This window comes from Canis aureus, chromosome 1 (genome assembly GCF_053574225.1).
Source record: "Canis aureus isolate CA01 chromosome 1, VMU_Caureus_v.1.0, whole genome shotgun sequence".
Classification (NCBI taxonomy): domain Eukaryota; kingdom Metazoa; phylum Chordata; class Mammalia; order Carnivora; family Canidae; genus Canis; species Canis aureus.
This window is the reverse complement of record NC_135611.1, coordinates 98266670-98286083: the sequence shown is the minus strand read 5'-3', so window position 1 is coordinate 98286083 and position 19414 is coordinate 98266670. Positions and strand designations below refer to the sequence as shown.

Genomic DNA, 19414 nt, shown 5'->3' with positions numbered 1-19414 from the left:
GAGTCGGAGCTGAGCAGGGACCTCGACATGGGACTCGATCCCACAGGATCGAGGGACTCAGGGATCATGACCTGAGCCGAAGGCAGATGCTCACTGACTGAGCCACCCAGGCACCCCAGAAAAGCTGATTGAGATATGTTTAGGAGATAATGGGTCTTGGACTTGGAGTTATCACTCAGCAATGGAGTTTTCACTCTCTCAGCCAATCCCTTAGAGACAGTAGCTGCAAACTTGTCCCAGAAGCGGTTAAACAGGATTTGCCTTAGGCTGTGCGGCCTCGAGGGTCAGGACAGGTGCGCTCTAGGGGAAGGCAGCCGCGGCCGCCACGGTCAAGGGCAGAGCGCGAGCTGGGCAGCTGGCCACTGGGAGACCCCAGCCTGGAATCACCCCGAGCCGGGGAGCACCCAGACTTCTCATGCCTATGGCCAGACATGTGAATGGCTCGGGCCCTTTCTTGGAATATAAATGGAAGTTTATCAGTTGTGCTTTATTACAAGATCGCAGAAAGATGGTGCCTTAGAACACTTGTTTTGAATCCGTGTAGCTGAAAGGAAGAAGAAACCCATAGTTCCTTGGGTGAGCTTGACACAAGCCCCCCTCAGCCGAATGACCCAGATGGACAGTCTCCCATGTGGGACCAGAAGTGCTGGTAATCACTGAACTCCCCACCCGCCCCCCCAACACCTCTTTTGGCTTTGACTTAGTGTTTTTAGCTTCAAAGTCTCCCTCTGAGGAGAATAATAGGGCATCGGGAGATGAAAAGGAAGGGATAAATGCCCGTGATTTAAGACCTGTTCTCCGAAGATGAACGGGCCGAGTCCCGCTGGCCGGGGAGCACGGGCAAGGACACCCACCTCGGCGTGTCTCTGCACACACGCTCTCGCGCCACGCAGGGGGAAGCTGGGCCTACGCCGGCATGGTTCTCCTTCCATCCCTGCCTCCTCCCGGGGAGACGGAGCGGGACGGAGTGATGCTGCAAAATGCGACGGGGAAAAGCCTTGGCCCCATGCCAGAGCAGAGAAACCAACACGGAGGGGAAGAAAATCCGAAAACAGGCTGAGGCACATAGACACCCACCACACGATCTCGGAGCCAAACACGGAAATACGGCGACGTGGTAAGAACACTATGATCACATTAACACATAATGAGAAAATTATGGAAAAGATACTCCTCTGCTTGGAACATGGGACCAAGAAAAGCCAAGGTGAAATTTAGGATTGTGTGTGCATCTGGGCGGGCGGGGGGTGGGGGGGACAAGTGAGTCACAACAGATGGTCCTTGGTCCTCTAGTTAATTGCTGTACATGAATATGAGTGTTTTGTCCTTTAAAATGTTAAATTCTGCCTTGTAACCACCATATGGTCCCCTGTCATTTGCATACTTATCTGTCAGTTGAGCGCTGACTTATTTATTATACTCCAAAAAATATTTGCAGAGCGACTGATAAATTGGTACTAGTAAAAACAGTCATTAGAATCTTGTTTCTGAAAGTCATTGCCGAGTGTCTTAGAGCGTCACCTCACATTCTTGAATCCCCCCAAATTCACAAAATGCAGATGTGCCACGGAGCAGACCTGCTCTTACTTTGCAGCATCACATCGTGATGACACTCTGTGCTTATTCAGGAACATCTTGTTCTACTGCTTTGCTTTCCTGCGCTTTGCAGAGGGTGTGCTTTTTACAAATGGAAAGTCTGTGGCAACCCTGCATCAAGCAAGTCAGTCGGCACCATTTTTTCCAACAGCATCTGCTGGCCTCATGTCCCTGTGTCACATTTTGGCAATTCTCACAAGATTTCAGAGTTTTTCGTTGTTCTTATATTTGTTATGATGACCTGCGACCAGTGATCTTTGACGTTAACATTGTAATTGTTTTGGGGGCATCACAAGCTGCGCGTGTAGGATGGCAAGCCTAATCCGTAAATGTTGAATGTGTCCTGACTGCAGATGTAGGAACAACAGCAAGAGAATCGAGATGAGAAGTATGGTCTGAAGATGCGACTGAACTGCCCCCAATCTCGGGATAAAACTTAAACAGACGAGGAGCTGCTTCTTACAGATGAGCAAAGAAAGTGGGTTCTCGGGATGGAAACTACTCCTGGTGAAGATGCCATGAAGACTGTTGAAATGACAAAAAAGGACTTACAATATCACATGAACGTAGCTGTAAAGCAGCTGCAGGGTTTGAGAGGAGGGACTCCAGTTTTGAAAGAAGTCCTATTGTGGGTAAAATGCTACCAAACAGCATCACAGGCTACGGAGAAATCATTCACGAAAGGAAGAGTTGATCCATGCAGCAAACGTCGGCGTTGTCTTATTTTCAGAAATGGCCACAGTCACCCAGCCTTTGGCCACCAGCACCCTCTGGGGTCAGCAGATCAACATGAGGCAAGACCCTCCACCAAGCAAAAAGATCATGGTTCGCTGAAAGCTCAGATGAGGGTTGGCATTTTACAACACAGAGTATTTTTAGTTAAGGCATGAGCGTTGTTTCTTTAGACACATACCACCACACACTTCATAGGCTACAGGACCCTGTAAACACAACTTCACATGCACCTGGAAACCAAAAAGTTCACTTGACTCACTTGATTGCAATGTTTGCTTTACTGCCCTGGTCTGGAAGCAAATCCACAATATCTCCGTGGTCTGCCTGTAATTTTTCCTAATTTTGCACACACTGAAAAAAAACTTAGCATAATTATTAAAGCTTACGTAATGTCCTCGCCATCAGCAGCCCTGCACACTTGTTCCTGCTGGTGAATGTTCGGTTGTTCAGCTCTTCAACTCGGCCCCGTGGAGGCATGCGGGGCTCGGCTCCAGAGAAACCATTTATCTGTGCACTTGTCACTCCGTTATCACAGGGCTACACCCACAGACTTGTTTCTGTTTTATGTTTTTTTCTTTGGAAAGGTAGTTTGTGAGCATCGGGGTCTTCCCTGATCCGACCTGCAGCAGGGCTGTGCCTGTCCCCATGGGTCATCACATTGTGATTTTAGAGTGAGCCCTGAGTCACCTGAAGATGCAAATAAAACCTGTTGACACCATGTTGACAAGCAAGATGCAGAGACAGCTGCTCCCAAAAGTGACCCAGGCAATTCCTCCGCTTCTGCGTCAAGGGGAGGGGTGACCAAAGAAGGTTCTCCTCCCAGAGGGTCTTACCCACCATTGTTTTATCCCCCAAGGCAAGGCCAGCCAACTTGCCTACGGTCCCCTTCTGTGTTGCATTTCTTTGCATAATGGAGCTTCTTTATTTTCCTTTGAGGAAGGGTAAGGAAGATGGGACAACGAGAGGAGAGGAGAAGGAGAAGGAATCACACCATGTTGCATCTTTCTCAAGTTGGGCACGAGAGACAGTCCTTCCCAGGACACGGCTGGTTTTAAGTTGTGGGTGTGGGTGGTACACTGAGCCTCCCCCATGGGCTAGAATGCTATCCTGGCCCTTCTGGAAAAGAGAAAAACCTCTTGGAAATATTGTCTGGAAAATCATCTTTAGAACTTGCAGGGGAAGAGTCTATGTTGCCTACGACAGCAAGAGAGTGAGAAACATAAGGGCAGAAGTAGTCATCAGGCTCAGACAGACAGCGGGACAAAGGGACACTGAAAGCCATTGTTTCTGAAAAGTGATGGCCAGAGAAAGAAACAGAAGCCAGGCTTGGTTGGGCGGGGCGTCTACACTCAGAACGCTCCCTCGAATGAGGCGGAGGCAGCAGTGGGTGAACAAATCCTGAGCGTCCTCTCAGGACCCCTCTGCTCATCACATGCTGGTGAGAGTGGGGGTGAGTGGGGAAAGATACAAAGAAGGGGGGATCCCTGGGTGGCGCAGCGGTTTGGCGCCTGCCTTTGGCCCAGGGCGCGATCCTGGAGACGCGGGATCGAATCCCACATCGGGCTCCCGGTGCATGGAGCCTGCTTCTCCCTCTGCCTGTGTCTCTGCCTCTCTCTCTCTCTCTCTGTGACTATCATAAATAAATAAAATCTTAAAAAAAAAAAAAAAGAAGGGGGAGGGCGGGAAGGGGCTCCTGGGGCCCCCAGGTCATCGTGTGATTCTTCAAGCTGGGAAGAAAGTGGAGAAAAGGCAAAAATGTCTGAATTCTTATGAATAAAGACACTAAATGGAAAGAAAAGAGAAACAAAAACCATCTGTGCTCCCTGGAGGAAGGAGAGATGGGAGGGAAGAGACCCTCACCAGGAGGGATGAGGTTCAGCCCCAGCCCAGGAGGGAGTGAGGCCCAGAAGACAAGGCAGGTGGAAGTGAGCGCTCCCCAAGCAGGAAGGGGCACCACCCCCCAAACCTGGCACCCAGCATCCAGTGTTGCTTGAGGAGTCTCAGCCCAGCTTGAGCTGCTCCATCTTCAAGGGGCCACAACTCCGGAAGGCAAGGACACACGGGTGGCCATGCCCCATGTGAGGGGGACACTGGGACCCATTTCAGAGATCAGGGCTGCCTCGGGAAGCGAGATTTTAAGATGGCAAAGGAGACGCTTCGCAGACCTCTCTTTTCTCATAACCCTTAAGAAAATAGTGGGGAGATCAGGAATGTGACATATAACACAGGAGACCTCTAATGTTGAACCTTCATATACGCGAAGCAGGGCAGCCGGTGGCAGGGGGAGCTCAGACACCATGAGAACACCTCCCCCCCCCCCCCCCCCCCCCCCCCGCAGACCTCACACAGCAGCCTGGAGAGCAGGAAAACAGGTCAGAACAAGTGCGCACTCCCCACAGCCTTGCCAACCAGCAAAGCTTGTTGAGTTTCAGACTATTGGATGAAAAAATCTTGGAGGAAATGGTTAGATTGATGTAAGTTCTTTGAAAATACAAGTGCTGTGGTGGCTACCATGCGCAAGAGCAGAAATGAAGAAGAGTGGTTGCCATGGGAGCGCACTGAGCGGAGAACAAGCCGCGGGGGCCTGGGCTCACGTACAGTTTAATTACAGTCTTCTCTTCAGGGTCTGCAGGAAGATCTCCCAGGTCAGTGGCTTTCAAGCTGTTTGTTCTGGACCAACAATAAGAAATACATTTCTATTGCACGTCCGCATGCGGATATGTTTGTATTCCTAGCAAGACTCTCATTTAAAAATACATCTTCTGATTACATAGGATGCATTCTGATGTTTTCTACTTTACAGTAGTTCTGTTCTTTATTTTCAAATGCAGCTGTGGCGATAAGATGATCTCCAATAATCCTCCACACCTTTGTACAATCCCCTCTCCCTGACTGAGGGCAGGACCTGCAACTCAATATCACTGATCATTAGATTTCAAACCAAAAGCACAATGAGATGCCACCTTCTACCCACTAAGATGACTACCATTGACAAACCATAAGGTACCAGGTATTGGTGAGGATATGGAGAATCAGGACCATTTGCACTGCTCATGGGAATAAAAACGGTGCAGCTCATGTGGAAACCAGTATGGCGGTTCCCCAAAATATTAAACATGGAATCTCTGTATGATCCAACAATTCCATTTTGGGGTATACACCCAGAAGAATTAGAAGCAAATACTTGAAGGGATGTTTGGACACCCCTGAGGATGGCAGCCAAAGTTGGAAGCACTCCAAGTGGATGAATGGATAAATACAATGACCTCTGTACATACAATGGAATATTATTCAGTCTTAAAAAGGAACAAAATTCTGACTCATGCTACAAATGGATGAAACTTGAAAACATTCTGTTACATGAAATAAGACCAGTCACAAAAAGAAAAATACTAAATGACTTCATCTAGATGAGGTACTCAAAACAGTCAAATTCATAAAAAGTAAAGGGATGGGTTCTAGGAGCTCAGGGAAGGGATTGGGGAGTTAGTGTTTAGTGGGGACAGAGTTTCAGCTCTATAGGATGAAGAGTTCTGGAGATAAATGGCACAATGCCATAAATGTAGTTAACACTACCACACTGTGCTCTTAAAAATGGTCAAGATGGTTCATTTCTGGGTTTTCTATTCTATCCTATTGATCTCTGGGTCTATATTTGTTCCAGGATCATACTGTTTTGATCACTACAGCTTTATAATCAAATAATCTTTGACAAAACAGGAAAGTTTCCCCAACAAATGATGCTGGGAAAACAGGACAGAGGCACACAGAAGAATAAAACTGGACCACTTTCTTACATCATATACAAAAATAAATTCAAAATGGATTAAAGACTTACACGTGAGACAGGAAACCATCAAAATCCTAGAGGAGAACACAGGAAGCAACCTCTTTGACATCAGCGGTAGCAACTTCTTACAAGACACGTCTCCAAAGGCAAGAGAAATAGAAGCAAAAAGGAACTACTGGGACTTCATCAAGATAAAAAGCTTCTTCACAGCAAAGGGAGCAGTTGACAAAACCAAAAGGCAACCTGCAGAATGGGAGAAGATATTTGCAAACGACATATCTGATAAAGGGTTAGCATCCAAAATCTATAAAGAACGGATACAACTCAACACTCAAAAGATAAATAATGCAGTCAAGAAATGGGCTGAAGACATGAACAGACATTTCTCCAAAGATGACCTCGACTTGGCCAACAGACACATGACAAGATGCTCAACATTGCTCATCATCAGGGAAATACAAATCAAAACTACAATGACATATCATCTCACATCTGTCATAGTAGCTAAAATTATCAACATAAGAAACAACAGATGATGGCAAAGATGTGGGGAAAGGGGAACCCTCTATACTGTCGATGGGAATGCAAACTGGTGCAGCCACTGTGGGAAACAGTATGGAAGTTCTATCAAAAAATTAAGAATAGAATTACCCTATGATCCAGTAACTGTACTACTTGGTGTTTACCCAAAGAATATAAAAATGCTAATTCAAAGGGATGCATGCACCCCAGTGTTTATAGCATCATTATCTACAACAGCCAAATTATGGAAAGAGCCCAGATGTCTATAGACAAATGAATGGATAAAGAAGATGTGGTGTGTGTACACAATGGAATATTACTCAGCCATAAAAAAGAATGAGTCAGTCAGACAAAGACAAATACCATATGAGTTCACTCATGTGTGGGATTTAAGAAACAAAACAAATGAGCAAAAGGGAAAAAAGAGGGAGAGAGAGAAACCAACATGTGGTGGGGAGGAAGGAATGACCCTGTGATGAGCACTGGCTGTTATATGGGGGTATTGAGTCACTATACTGTACACATGGAACTAATATTACACTGTGTGTTAACTAACTGGAATTTAAATAAAAACTTAAAATATATACGTATTAAAAATGATTGAGATGATAAAATTTATGTTTTATGTATTTAACCATTTCTTTCTTTTTTAAAAAAGATTTTATTTGAGAGAGAGCAAGCAAGAGAGAGCACAAGTAGGAGCAGCAGAGGGAGAGGGAGAAGCAGACTCCTCACTGAGCAGGGAGCCTGATGCGGGACTCCATCCCAGGATCCTCAATCACAATCTGAGCCAAAGGCAGAAGCTTAGCTGGCTGAGCCACCCAGGGGCCCCTGTATTTAACCATCATTTAAAACAAATTTTAAAAACTCAGATGGGCCCACAGGGCAAAACCCAATGTATGTGTCACATAAAAGACAGATCTAAAATAAAATTAGTTAGATACTGCAGTGAAAGATGAGCACAGACATGCCAGGCAAATGAAAACAATGAGAAAGCAGAGGTTACGATGTCACCATCAGAAGAGATTGCATTTAGGACAGAGTATTCAGCATGAGGAAGGAAGGCCATTTGTACATGACAAGAGGTACAGCCTAACAAACTGAGTAGCCCAGCATCAGAAAATGTTATTCAGGTGCTCCAAGGAATACAAGAAGCCATTGACAGAAACATTTTGGAATTAGGAGGCTTTCATTCACTCTTATTGTTTCATGGGAAATCAGATAGAGAAAAATAATTAAATCTGAAAGAACCCGAAGGATATAAAAAATAAGGTAGACCTAATTGATTCGTGTAACCTCTATTCACTCTTAACAAAGAATACATCTTCTTTATTTAGGACTGTAGGACAGTCAAGCACATTAACCTTATATTCAGCTAGTCCATCAGTTAGAAACCTTTACTTGCAATTTATAGCTACTTATTCATAAATGAACTAATTGTCCTATTGACAATTCTTAATTGTTAAAGTAAATACAATTAAATGAGCACCTCGCTGGCTCATTTGGTGAATGAAGCCTGTGGCTTTTGGTCTCAGGGTACTGAGCTGGGTACATTGGGTGTAGAGATTGTTTAAATAAATAAACTTGAAAAAAATTAAAGTGGGGGTCCTGGGTGGCTCAGTCAGTCAAGCATCTGACTCTGGATCTCAGGTTTGTGAGTTCAAGGCCCATGGTGGGTTCCATGCTGGGTGTGGAGCCAGGGTGGCTCAGTCGGTGATGCATCCGCCTTTGGTCATGATCCCAGGATCCTGGGCTCGAGTCCTGCAGTGGGCTCCCTGCTCAGTGGGGAAACTGCTTCCCCTCTTCTGTCCCCCTCATGCTCATGCTCACTCTCTCAAATGAATAAAATCTTAAAAAAATTTTTTTAAAGTAAAAACAAAAAGTTTTGGTACTTTCTTTTTAGTTCCTGAGAACACATCTTTTGCATCCTTCTGAGAACAGCTCTGTTTTGAACACAAAGATCACCGCAGGGAAAAGACAAAAGCTACACAGGGCTTTTTCTGATCTCACATCATTACAATTAGAATTAATTTTAAAAATTAGGAAGAAAACCTGTTACCCATATAATTTTCTAAAATCTCTTACTACATTTGGGTCAAAGAAAAAATTATAATAGCTGATAGCAATAGCACCAATACTAAAGCTAACGTATTGCTTAGAAAGATTCATAGTCAAGTATTAATGTTAATAAGCAAAAAATAATGAAAACCAGTTTTAAGTATTCAACTCTAGTTGTTAGAAAAAGAACTATATATATATATTTTAAGAACAGTATTTTTAAACTAAAGAAACTAGGTGGTGCCTGGCTGGCTTAGTTGGTAGACTGTGCGACTTTTGATCTCAGGGTTGTGAATTTGAGCCCTACATTGGAGGTAGAGATTACTTAAAAATAAAACCTTTAAAAAAATTTAAATGAACAAAAAAACCCTATGGAAACTAGAATGGATAAATTTATACATATAGAAAAAAGAAAAATGGTAAAACTAATAAATCTATTATCAGCCAAGATACATAAAAGAATACTAATCAATAAAATCGATTATTTGTTTTTAAAGATTGTAATTAATTAATTAATTAATTTATTTATTTATTTATTTTTATGATAGTCACAGAGAGAGAGAGAGAGGCAGAGACATAGGCAGAGGGAGAAGCAGGCTCCATGTACCAGGAACCCAATGTGGGATTCGATCCCGGGTCTCCAGGATCGCACCCTGGGCCAAAGGCAGGCGCCAAACTGCTGCGCCACCCAGGGATCCCCTTTATTCATTTATTTATTTATTTATTTATTTATTTATTTATTTATTTATTTAAATATTTTATTTATTTATTCATGAGAGACATAGAGAGAGACGCAGGGACATCGGCAGAGGGAGAAGCAGGCTCCCTGCAGAGAACCTGATGCAGAACTTGATCCCAGGACCCCAGGATCGTGACCTGAGCTGAAGGTGGATGCATCACCGACTGAGCCACCCAGGAATCCCCAAATTGATTATTTTTAAAAATGAAAAGCCCTGTCTTTCCCTCCTGCTATGAGGAAAATCCTGAGTGCTGGATCTTGGGGGTGTTTGTGCCCTGGGGACCTCCTGACTCTCAATTACACTGCCAGTCACCAGATGTGTGGAGGTTTCCCCACACCAACAAGCAATTCTCAGATGCCAGCGGGCTGTCCTGCCAACTCAACTCAGTTCTGTCCTGAGGTGGTGTCAGATCCTGCAGGCTGAGGGCTTGGTCCCACCAGACACCCCTCCTCCACCTCAGAGGCCAGAGCAGGTTCAGGGTGTCACCTGAGCTTCTGACCAAGAGGATATAAATCAGAGGTTCCCACAACTCCCTCCTCGGGTTCCATTAATTTGCTAGAGCAGTTCACAAGCTCAGGGAGACACCTCCATTCACCGGCTTATTAAAGGCTATGATGAAGGATACAGATGAACAGCCAGATGAAGAGAGGCACAAGTCAAGGTCTGGGAGGCCCCTGAGCATGGGAGCCTCAGTGTCATGCTCACCAGCCTGGAAGACCTCCAAACCCTGCTTCACTGGGATATTATGGAGGCTTTCTGATGCAGGTGTGATGGATCATGACTCCACTTTCATCTCTTTCCCTTCTCAAGAGAATGGAGGGCAGGGCTGAAAATCCCAAGGCTCTGATCACACTGATCAACCCAGGAGACACTCAGAAGTTCACCCAAAGTCAGCTCATTAGAACAGAAGATGCTCCTACTATTCTCATCACTTAGGAAGTTTTAAGAGTTTAGGAACTTTGGGCCAGGAACCAGGGGCAGAGGCCAGTATATATTTTCCATTATCTTTAGGTTTCCTAAGGAAAAAAATAATAAATGGAAACTATTTAGAAAATATGAACTATTTGTGTCAAGAAATAATGAGAGAATGGTTTCAAAGTGCTCTCCTATGGGGAGGAAAGGGCAGACAGTTCACAAGCGGAGGCTGCTGACCTAAGAACAGATAAACCAAAGCTATGTAAGTGGTTCCCCAAGAAGAGGGGCAAGAAGGAAACATTTAATGTTTTTTTTTGTTGTCAGCTTACCGCAGACACAGAAACCTGAGGTGGATGGCACCAGTCACTATCCCAGGCGATCTCACATGCAATTACTAATGCAGAAATCCAAAGTACAATATTAGCAAATGGAACCAAGCAGCACTTGGTATCATAATTGACTCTTTTCATAACTGAAATGCAAGGATGACTCAATATTGGAAAACCTATTCACAAAATTAATTGAATGTAAGGATAAAATTGGAAAAACATGATCATCTTCATAGTTGTTGGAATGAGATTTGATGAAATTTCAAAATCTATCCCTTAAAAGTCCTTAATAAAAAATGGAAAGAAGAATTGACCTAAAATTCAATGCCATAGTCAATGGAGAAATACTGACAGCTTGTTAATAAGGCAGAAATAAGATAAGGATGTCCACCATATTTCAGCATTGTTCTGGAGTATTCCAAGATGAAAGAATTTTCAGCTTGGAGGATAGGAGATACAAATTTAAGATAGCAGTTAAATGAGAACCTTAAGGCCCCAAATTCAAACTATAAGTAGAATCTTGTGATTTATATTTTCTTAAGAAACAGGAATAACTAAACTTATCTCCCAGTTCTGTCCATTGATAAATGTGGGAGCAAAGACCAACCCAGAAGCAAGGAGTTTCCCTAACCCCCAGGCTGTGTCTCTATCACTATTTTTCACTTCAATGAACCAGGGCTCCTTGCAGAGGGCACGTTCCTGGTTAGGGGCTGGATGACCTGAAACATCTTGTCACACCAGATAGCAAAGAAATGAAGATGTGTCAAAAGTACTCGAGGCCAACCTGAGGAAGCTCTCACTGGCCAACAAGAGGGCCATCTGATAATCACAGTGGATCGAGGCACACAAAATCTCTTTAAACACATTGGTTCATTATAATATTAAATAATTCTAAACATACCCAATACAACCCCACACCCCCAAAAGAGAGAAGAAATACAGAAATCACATTGGTTACTTTTGGAAGAGGCTGAAGGGGAAAAAAATCAGGCTTTTGAGCTTTTTTCTCACCTTTTCTTTATAAACTGTAGTAGAGAGAGGCTGGTATTCCAGCTAATAAATGAAGATAAAGGCTGATAGAATACCACTATTCTGCAATCCCTAATGGATTAAAAGAGCTAAGCAATGGGCATCAGTGGCTGTTGACACCACAGAAGAGAGATAACCAGACACAATGGGCCTTCCAATAGAGCACAGCCCCCGTGAGATATGCCTGCCCAAATAATCAAGCCAGAATCCGATTAAGTCCCTAAATCCTACTAATCGTCTATCAGAAATACAGAATAGAGGAAAGTGTTGAACATGATCAAAAGAACTACAGACTGATCCCACTTACAAATATTAATGCAAGTCATAGTAAGGTATTACTTAACAGAGTTCATCCACGCATTATAAAATCATAAACCATAGCCAAGTAAAGGATCAACTCATTCATTCAAGGATGGCCCAATATCAGGAAATCATAGTAAAAAAATCATATTAAAAGTCAAAGAGAAAAACTATATGATCTTTCAAAATTCATTCTTGATTGAAGTCATAAGTGCAATAAGAATGGAAGAATATATCTATTACTCAATAAGATAAATGTACAAATATATGGCACTCAATGGTGAAATATGACATTAAAATTAGGCACATGTGGTATGCACGATCTCCATTAATTAATATTATTTTTATTATTAAATTATTATTAATAATTATTAGATGAAATAAAATATAATTATAGGAAAGAAGAAGGAAAAATATTACTATTTGTAGGTGGTACAAATTGTATCATAAGGAAAAAGTCAGCAAGATGGCTGGATCATCATTGTCATCATAACAGTTACCGTGATCTAGGCTCTGTGCTGAGTATTTCTTATACAGGAACTTGTTTCATTGTCATAACAATTCTATGAGGTAGACATAGGTATTCACCCCAGCTTTACAAAAGAGGAAACTGAGGCAGAAACAAGTTAATAATTTGCCCAGAGCTGGGAAGTGAGGGAGCCAAAATATAGAATTGTTGATGTCCAAATTTGCCAGCGATACCCACTTTTGAAAATACCCCGTTGATCATAAAAACCTACTTAGAAATATCTAGTAATGTGTTTGTCGAGACATGAAGACCTGTATGAATAAAAATTTAAAAGAAAAAGAGAAAAGATGATGAAGAGCAGAGTAGCTGAGTTTTTGGGAACCTCTAACCTAACTGGTTGTCTAGACCATGGGTCTCTGAAGCCACGTGTGTACACCAGGCCTCCCCATTGGATGAGTATTGGTGTGCATCTCTGTCACGATAAGGCAGCAGGTGTGTCCAAAAAATAAGCAGAAGCTCCATAATGAGAGCATCGCCCCTGCTCCACTCACTCACTTACTTTCAGCTATTGTAGCACATTAAAGTTTGCCTGCATCCAAGTGAGTGATTATATGGGATCTATTATTTAATTGAGAGCCTATTTTATTGTAATGATATGGAGAACAACCAGGATGTTCTTATGGCATTCATGGTAATTTTCAGATTATTTCATACTAAAATATTTTATTTCTTTTTTTAAAGTTTATTTATTTGAGAGAGAAAGAGAGAGCAAGTGAGAGAGCAAGCAGGAGTGGGGGAGGGGTAGAGGGAGAGAGTCTCCAAGCAGATTGTGGAGCCCAAGGGAGGGGGCGGCTAGATCTCAGGACCCTGAGGTCATGACGTGAGCTGAAACCAAGAAGTGGGTGCTCTAATCAACTGAGCCACTCAGGCGCCCCCTCCACATTTTTTAAAAAAGATTTATTTATTTATTTTAGAGATAGAATCATTATAAAATATTTAAATGAGGTTTTTAGCTTAGTCATTACTAGAGAAAGTTAAAAATGTTGCTAAATTTTTCAATGCCTGCAAGTGTCTCTGAGCAGTTTGTCACCTAGAAGACACTTCCAAAAATGATTGGGCATCAGCCACTCCTTTCTGGTAAATTTCAGGATTTAATACTAAGCTAAAGATAACCTCCTTTTCCAAAGAAAAGTGTTGGGATGAGAGCACTTTTTGCTACTATGATTTTGTGGCGTTGTGAGAATTCTTACAGCATACTCAAAACTTGGGGAATGGAGTTTTTTTTTTTTTTTTCAACTTGTTTTGAAAGCTTCCAAAAGAAGAACCCACTTGAAAAAAAATATAAAAAGTAAAATATCTTCTAATTAGTATGTAAAACCTCTTGACCCACATCTGGAAAGATGAAACCAACTCCTTTAAAATCTTTCTAGGATGAGTGTAAATGTTTGAATTATTGAATTACTGGAGGCACAACCCAGGGAGGGCAGCCAGGGCCCCACATCCTCTACCTGGATTCACGTGTATTCCCAAGAGTCCTCACCAATGATAGGTCTGAAAACCAAGCGTCAAAATAAATGAAATCTGAAGCCAGACCTCTCATGTCTGCATCAAAAGCTGCAAACCAAATTAAAAAAAAATGATGCACATTTGATCACACTGCTCTATTACTATTTTCTAGTAAAAGTAAGATTTTTTTGTATCATTAAATAAGGTGAAAATCTTTTAAAATAGTGCTTATTTCATCTTCCATTGATCCTCTCACTTCTATTTTTGTAGATTTGTTATAATATACATAATATATTAATGCAATTCTAAATACTTTAAAGATAAATATATACAAAACTTTAATTAAGAGAAGTGAATATATTGGGGCACATGCTGGCTCTCTTTCTTAAGTGCCTCAGGTACATGTTGCAACTTGGAGACTCCTATATTGACTTTCCAAAATTATAATTATTTGATCATCGAATCATCGCCTTTTTGGGCTACTTAGCAGCCATGTGATTGATTGTTCTTCAAAGTCTGCCCCGCTCAGTTGATAAGAGCAAAGTGACATCTTAAACACACACAACACAGGCTTTGCTGAGACATTTCCATTTGATATCAGGAAAAAGATCTTACTGATCTAATTAATGTCAGTTTTTCCAACTAAGATTCTTTTAGATTCGCATTTAATGGTTTAAAAAAATCAATTTCGTAATAGTTATTTTTTAACTGAAAATAACTGGCCCCTTCCTATGTGACTCCATCTGACATTACTGTTATTATTACTATTTTAAAGATTTATTTATTTTAGAGAGAGAGAGCACACAAGTGGGCCGGAGGGAGGGGCAGAGAGAATCTCAAGCAGACATCCCGCTGAGCGCAGAGCCCAACAAGGGGCCCAATCTCAGGCCCTGAGATCACAATCAGAGCCGAAACCATGAGTTGGACACTCCACCAACCGAGCCCCAGGGGCCCTCCCGGCATTACTGTTATTGCTATTGTCATTTACACTCACCTCTTTGCCTTTGCAGTAGGGCAATAAAGCGGCAGCTCCCGAAAACACCACGTTTCCAATCTCTGTCAGAAGAGATTATTCGCCAGTAGAAGAGCAGGAACAGGCCAGTCACATAATGAGTAATAACCACTCTCTGTGAAGGGACAGTTGAAACCATGGTGCTCTGCACCTCCCCTGTAGGTCACCATTACGGGCGGGGGTGGGGGGGTCGACCCACCCCTAGGGCTCTGAGGTCACTGGTCTGGGAATTAGCCTCTCAGAGCCCCTCAGCTTAGGAGACTGGAGCCCGAGGCCTAGAAACACAGGTTGCAAGGGCCGAAGGCCAAAGCATGTCTGTGTATGTGGAACTGAGGCCCCACCCTCGCCGTTGGCTTGGCACCAGGTGACACTTCACCACCATTTTTGGTATTTTTGAAAAAAGATTTTATTTATTTACTCATAAGAGAAACACAGAGAGAGGTAGACACAGAGGCAGAGGGAGAAGCAGGAAGCAGGCTCCCTGTGGGGAGCCTGATGTGGGACTGGATCCTAGGACCCTGGGATCACGACCTGAGTCAAAGGCAGACACTCATTCCCTGAGCCACCCAGGTGTCCCTCACTTGTTGCTATTTTTTATCTTGATGCTAAACTCTTCTCAGAGTTTAAAACAGTTGTGCAGAGTGTTAGGTTTTTCCCAAATGAACGGCGGAGAAATTAAAAACAGTAGAGCCAGGCAGTACGTTCAAACGTGCTTTAATGGGGAGCACTCGCAGGCGAGGTTCCATGACTCGGAGGGGCTTGAGTCAGGGAAGGCGAACCCTGGCAAACCGCAGGGGGCTCTATAAAGAGTTTTCGGCGGGAAGATGGGGGCAGGGCGGCATTCCGATTAGGGCAAAGGTTACAGGTCTTTGTGAGCTAAGTTAGGGTAGGGCAGCAAGGCTGCCTTATTGGGAGGTTGCTGGCCTGGGGTTGGCCGTTTTAAGGTCCCCAATCTCGCCAGCCCAACACAGAGTTTTTGCCTTAAAAAAAAAAAAAAAGTAAAAATATCATGAGATGCCTCCAGAAGGCAGCAGAAATTGTAAAAACTGAATTGCACATGAGACACATGGAGATCCTTGTCAATGGAAAAAGAACAAAAGATCTATTGCCTCTGTCTCCCTAAAAATAGTAAGCAATGAAGACCCTGGAAATGCAGATAGAAGCAAAAAGGGAGCCCTGGCCAAGGGGCACAGGTGCCTTGAATCCTTTTAATTTAAGGACAGAAATGAGCAGGATTGCAGGGAGGAAGACGCAAAAGGGATCCAGAGGGTGACAGCTGGAATTTACCATTTTTATGTTTTTAGCTAATAAAGCAAACGCTTTACAAGATAGTCACGTCTTGAAGTCTCATAACTGGACATTCTTCTAGGTTGGTCTGAAGCACAGTGGGTGCTGATGCTGTGGGTCCAGGTGGTACACATGTGGAACCACTGACCTAGAGATTCTTGCAACAGCCCTGGTGGTGAGAGGAGACAAGTGGGAGGGACCGAGATGGTGACAGCACAGACACAGGTGAGAGCTATGTAGAGTCCAAGGTAACGGGACCACGTGATGAAGCTGAGACTGGGAAGCTGGCTCCCAGGGTTGCACCTTGAGGGACAGGGCACTAAACAGCCAGAGCAGAGACCCCATGTTGTGTGGCAGAGGCCTGGGGAGAAGACAGAGGTCGTGCTCCGGGCATATGGAGCCGCTGTCCAGGAGGCTGTCTGCAGGATGGGGCTAGGGTTCCGGAGAGATCTGTGTGGGGAGAGGCCTGCGGCCCAGGGAGAGCCCGGTGGCAGGTAATGAGCATCGTCAGGTGAAGGCGGGAAATCGAGGCGTTCAGGGCAGAGCAGGGGGGCCGCAGCCGCGGGGAATGCAGGCCCTGCATGTGGGGGGATAGGACAAGGGCCGGGGTGGCTGCACTGCACCTGCCGGAAGATATGACAAGGCCAGGATGTGTCCAGGGATTGAGCACTGCAGGTAAACATAGGGTCCGGGGCTCAGGGGTCTCCACCAAGGAAAGAGCGTGGAAGCCCGATTCCCAGGGGGTTTGAGCCCCAGAAGGAGGACAGGGAGACAGGAGTGGGGAGGACACTCAGAAGTGTGCCTGTGAGGAGACGGTGACAGGGACAGGTTTCCCTGTAATTCTTCAGGGAACGGGATGCATGTGTGCTTAAAACCTGCCAGGAGGAAGCTGCTGAGGACAGGTGCAGCTACAGAGAGGAGTGTCCTCCTCCCTCTGCAGGGATGAGCCTCTTGCCTGTCCCTGAGCTGGGGCCTTGGAAACTTGGGACAGGGAGGAGCCCCAGGCTGAGCGGGAGCACCTCCAGGAGCAGCTGGGGAGGACGACGTAAGCATGCCAGCCAGGGGAGCAGAGGGACACGAGGGAACCCATGTAAGGGGGTGGACCAGGTGAGTGAGGGCCCTGAGACTGCAGACAGTGAGTGACTTACCTTGTCCTCCAGGAGGGCGGGGATGTCAGAGAGCTGGGGGTGACAGAGAGTGGGAGGCAGTGGTGGGCAGCCAGCACGCTGCCCCCAGAGCCAACTCACTGCCAGCCCCCACTCCACATGCTACCACCCCTCGGCTCCCTCCCCCACTATCCCCCCTTGCCCCCCATATCCCCCCACTCCCTTTGGCTCCCTCCACCGCACCCACCCACCCTGTCCCCCAGGCTTCGTGGGACCCTCAGCAGCTTGTGTGTCCCAGTCTAGTGTCCTTTCGTTGGAATCGGTGCCGTGAGACACGTCTGCCCCTCTGCCCTCGATATGTGCGGCCCGGGGACCGGAAGACAGCAGCGGGAGGCAGAGACCCGCAAACTCTGCTGCCCAGACGAGCCCCGCACGGTATGGAAGTGAGAGCAGAGGCAGGAGGGGCAGGAGGGCAGGGGGCAGGGGGCAAGTGGGAGGCCCAGCACCCGAGTCCCCGCCGAGGCCTGCAGGAGCGACCAGGAAACAAGCGCACTGCCCGCCTGGCCGTCACTGCCCTGTGATCACAGGACACACTGGCCCTTGAAGAAAAGCCCTGAAGGATGTGAGCAGCAGTCCTGGCTCAAAGCAGCAGCACGGCACCAGAATTGGAGGGTCACACGCTCCAGGTGAGTTCTCCATGAAGACAGCAGTGACAGCCCTCCAGGACCCCCATTTGGCCCTGCTTGCCCTACAGCCTTGGTCAATATCCTCCCCCTTCTCACCTGCATGTAATAAACACACCTCAGCCTTGGGTGTCGCGGGACGGCTCCTCAGCTAGGGGACACATGGCCCTGCAGCCCTGTAACGAGCAACACCCCACTGGGCACCACCCCTGACTGATCCCATGGAACTTGGGTTGCTCCCCAAGGAAAGGCCTGGAAGGTGGAAAGCTGGAGTAGGGTGTAGACAAGCAAGCAGGTGAGTCCATGGGGACAAGTGCCAGGATCCCCAGACCCACATTTACACCAACAGGGAAGCCCCACAACTTCCCTTTGGTGGTAGGTCCTTTCCTGAAAGGCTGAAGTCATTTCCCAAGCCCGGCCTGGCCTGGACACTTGGTTTAACTGACGGAACGTGCGAGAGAGGACGAGGTGCCAAGTCTGGGCCTGGGGCCTGATGCCTCCTTCATTGCCCGCTCACTCACCCTCTGGGAGCCCCCGGGCTGCCCCCTGCATAAGGGAGACAGAGGGTGCCCATACCCCACTGCAGCCCACCAGCTCAGGGCAAGCCAGCTCCAGGCACTGATCCGTGGAGCAGCTGGACAGGCGGCCCAGCAGAGCCTAGACCGCCCATCTGCGGCGTCTTTGGCTAAATTGATGGTTGTATTTCTTTAATACCACTGTTTGGGGGTGGCCTCTTGCCTTCCTGCCTTCCTTCCTTTTCTTTCTTTCTCTCTTTTCTTTCTTTCCTTCTCTTTTCTTTCTTCCTTCTATTTCTCTCTTTCTTTTTTAATGAAGCAGAAGTTGACAGATTTATCTCCGTGGGAAACTAGAAGTTGGCCCAGAAAGTCTCCTGATGCAGGGTCATCAGGTCAAGAAGTGGGTAGGGCCGAGGCTGCCCCTGGCAAGAGGGGATTAATGAGAGGTGCACGTGTCTACCTGGTTCTCAGCCGTTACCCAAATGGAAAGCCCCTGCATCTGGGCGCTTCTCTGCCAAGAAGGGGAACAGAACAGCATCTCTGTGGGAACCCAGGGAGCCCAGAGGACCCCGAGCAGGGACATGAAGTGGGAGAACCATGTCAGTCTGCTCCCAGCAGGACAGCGCATTATAGGACCTTAGGTCATCTTCCACTTACAGCAGGAAAAGTCACAGATAGTAGAAAAGTCCGGCTTTCTGTCCAGTCACATATCACTTTTCCCATCACCATGCAAAAAGTCAAGCAGCTTTTAGGTGCATTACTCCTAAATATTAAAGAGGATCCAAATGTAGGAGGAAATTTTTTTGTTTGTTTGTTTGTTTT

At 45.4% G+C, this 19414-nt stretch overlaps 3 long non-coding RNA genes across 7 annotated transcripts in view; 2 read left to right on the top strand and 1 right to left on the bottom strand.

The window, feature by feature from the left end:
• LOC144321145 (uncharacterized) overlaps positions 1–15131 on the bottom strand; it is a 30321-nt gene extending 15190 nt beyond the window's left edge. Inside the window, exons 1-2 of one of the 2 annotated variants that reach the window (XR_013386883.1) lie at positions 14984–15131; positions 14024–14097 (exon numbers count right to left, since the gene is read on the bottom strand). This is a non-coding gene — a long non-coding RNA (uncharacterized LOC144321145). Of the gene's footprint in view, positions 1–854; positions 1110–14023; positions 14098–14983 lie in introns of those variants that run through there. The other variant, XR_013386885.1, reaches the window with a different exon arrangement.
• LOC144321140 (uncharacterized) lies at positions 4026–7227 on the top strand. Its single transcript, XR_013386879.1, has 2 exons — positions 4026–4976; positions 5163–7227. It is a non-coding gene; the product is annotated as an uncharacterized LOC144321140 (long non-coding RNA).
• An 80-nt stretch (positions 15132–15211) lies between the features above and the next one.
• Positions 15212–19401, top strand: LOC144290676 (uncharacterized). Of its 4 annotated transcripts, none has more exons than XR_013358286.1 (5): positions 15212–15365; positions 16371–16513; positions 17171–17395; positions 17693–17829; positions 17982–19401. It is a non-coding gene; the product is annotated as an uncharacterized LOC144290676 (long non-coding RNA). The 4 variants fall into 4 exon arrangements; XR_013358291.1 differs by having other exon boundaries at positions 17137–17395; XR_013358279.1 differs by having other exon boundaries at positions 17229–17395; positions 17698–17829; positions 17982–19400.
• Positions 19402–19414: the final 13 nt, after the last annotated feature.